The following is a 2,500-nucleotide window of genomic DNA, read 5'->3' on the forward strand; positions in this document are numbered from 1 at the left end:
TAAACTCCGAGCTCACGTCATGAATATGGTAAAGAAGAACTGTTGTTGTATTCATATTCTCCTCGGTATTCTTTGCTACCTCTAAGATTTCTTTTATCCTTTTTTTAATACCGCTTCGTTTTTTCCGTAATAATGTTGTTTAACTTGTATCGTATTGTAAACAGTGTTGATATTGTTAGGGGTTTCGTGGATAGAGAGAGAGAGAGAGAGAGAGAGAGAGAGAGAGAGAGAGAGAGAGAGAGAGAGAGAGAGAGAGAGAGAGAGAGAGAGAGAGAGAGAATAGAAGCAGGTGTATAAAAAATAAACTCCTCCTCCTCCTCCTCCTCCTCAGCCAGCCCACCCGCCATCTAACATCTACTTAAGTGCCATAGTTCATCTGCCGAGGTACATTTCTCTATTATAATAATAGTAGCCAGCCCGAGAGAGTGTTTTTATGCGTCCCGAACCAAGCTAAGCAAACAAGCGGCGCCTGAGGTATGAGGCCAAGTATGAGGTCGGGAATAACTAAGGAAAAAGTTGAATACTCAAAAGAAAGACGGAAAACGTGTGTGTGTGTGTGTGTGTGAGTTTGTGTGTGTGTGTGTGTGTGTGTGTGTGTGTGTGTGTGTGTGTGTGTGTGTGTGTGTAAAGTTTTTTTCATACGGGGCCAATAATAAATATCAGAGATTTATGATGCAGTTGTGCTCATCTCCCGGTGGTGGTGTCGACCTCTGCCGCTGAGAGGATTCGAAGGCCCGTATTCAGAAATACTGCTGTCTCACCACGACTGTTTTCAAAGGCCACATACAATCAGCTATGCTCCCCAAAGTTTTCTCCTTTTTTTCAATAAGGAGAAAAATTCAGATAATATGTCACTTGAATATTAAAAACACTTAAGAACCCGTGTAACTTCAGCTAAATCCTTTTGAAACTTGTGGAGGTGTGGCGCAGAAGTATTTCAGAATACGGATGGAAGTTTCATCACAAGGCGGAAAGCTGATGCTCCTCTAACTCACCCATCAGTCAAATTTATACACGTGGTTAGTGACTGTACGTGGAGCCCTTTACAGTGGATCTAATAGTAATAACCTGGACACTGTAAGGTTCTGTTTCTACGGGCAATTAGCAAACAACCAGTCAGATTTAGTGGCTCAAGAAAAAAAGTGACCACCGCAGCTAGTGTCTGTTTGGGTAGTCCCGAGTCTTACTACCAAAGTGATGGCGCGTTAGAGGCATCAGAGGAGCCTGAGGAGAGTGAGGGGGTCTAAAAGGGAAGGTAAAGGGGTGTGATCAGATCGGCTTTTGAACGTCAAATTTTCATATCAACCCCACAAGATGGAGGAAAGCTGTTGGCCAGTCTCACTTGTTTCTGTTTATAACATCGAACCTAAGAAAACAAATGAGTTAGTTTGAAAACAACACTATGAGACGAATTCGTGATCTCTGTGTGCACAATTGTATGTATGCAGTCCGTGGATCATCATTACGGGCTGCACATGGAGTTGGAATTAGTCTTTCATTTCCATAATCTAGCACTAGAAGGGATGGAAGAATGAAGGTACTAATTGACTTTTGCATTAGAAAGGTAAAACCGAATAAGGGTGAGTGAGACTAAAGTTTTATATAAGAGGTATGCAGTATGTAAAAAAGGAAGAAAATTACGAAGGAAGACCAAACAGCAGCAACAAACCTTGAGGTCTTTGTTCGGATATTTGTGTTACTCTAACTATTAATGGGAGAGACAGGATAGTACAGCAAAAGGCTATACAGTACAGCAGAAAGCTAAAACGTTACGCCCCCGGGTGGGCTCGAACCACCAACCTTTCGGTTAACAGCCGAACGCGCTAACCGATTGTGCCACGGAGGCTTGGATTTAGATGAAGACAAAGGAATACTTAAATAAAAGATTTCCTCGAAAGGATAGGAATTGAGTTTTTAGGATACTGAAAGAAACCAGGTTTTTCCCCACTGTGATATTAGAAAGATCAGCTGTCAGGCGTCCTGTGGTGTTCCTCCGTGGATTTTCTAGTTCCTGCAGAGTTAGACGTCTAGAAAATGACGCAAAAAGGTGCGATAAGACTCATCAGCATAAGAGTTGAGAGGAGCCTGAGTAAAATTACAAAGATTATTGATGAATAATACGAAAAGAGTGGGCGATAGGCCAGAGCCCTGTGGTACACCACTGTCAAAAGGCTTTGGAGAAGAACAGTGGCCATCCACCATGTGCGTACATGCATTAAGGGGTTGCCGGGGTTAGGACTGCATTTAGGCCTGCAACTCAAAAAGTTTGAGAACAATTGTCGTAAATTATGAGAGAGAGAGAGAGAGAGAGAGAGAGAGAGAGAGAGAGAGAGAGAGAGAGAGAGAGAGAGAGAGAGAGAGAGAGAGAGAGAGAGAGAGAGAGAGAGAGAGAGAGGAAACAGGGACACACACACACACACACACACACACACACACACACACACACACACACACACACACACACACACACACACTCGGTCAAGAGAACAGAGAGAGAAGC

The 2,500-nt window shown here is 43.1% G+C and overlaps 1 non-coding gene across 1 annotated transcript; it reads right to left on the reverse strand.

Annotated features, from left to right (window-relative positions):
* Positions 1–1,772: 1,772 nt before the first annotated feature.
* On the reverse strand, positions 1,773–1,846 carry Trnan-guu (transfer RNA asparagine (anticodon GUU)). The gene has a single exon. It is a non-coding gene; the product is annotated as a tRNA-Asn (tRNA).
* Positions 1,847–2,500: the final 654 nt, after the last annotated feature.

The sequence above is a fragment of the Scylla paramamosain genome, chromosome 4 (assembly GCF_035594125.1).
Source record: "Scylla paramamosain isolate STU-SP2022 chromosome 4, ASM3559412v1, whole genome shotgun sequence".
In the NCBI taxonomy this organism is placed as follows: domain Eukaryota; kingdom Metazoa; phylum Arthropoda; class Malacostraca; order Decapoda; family Portunidae; genus Scylla; species Scylla paramamosain.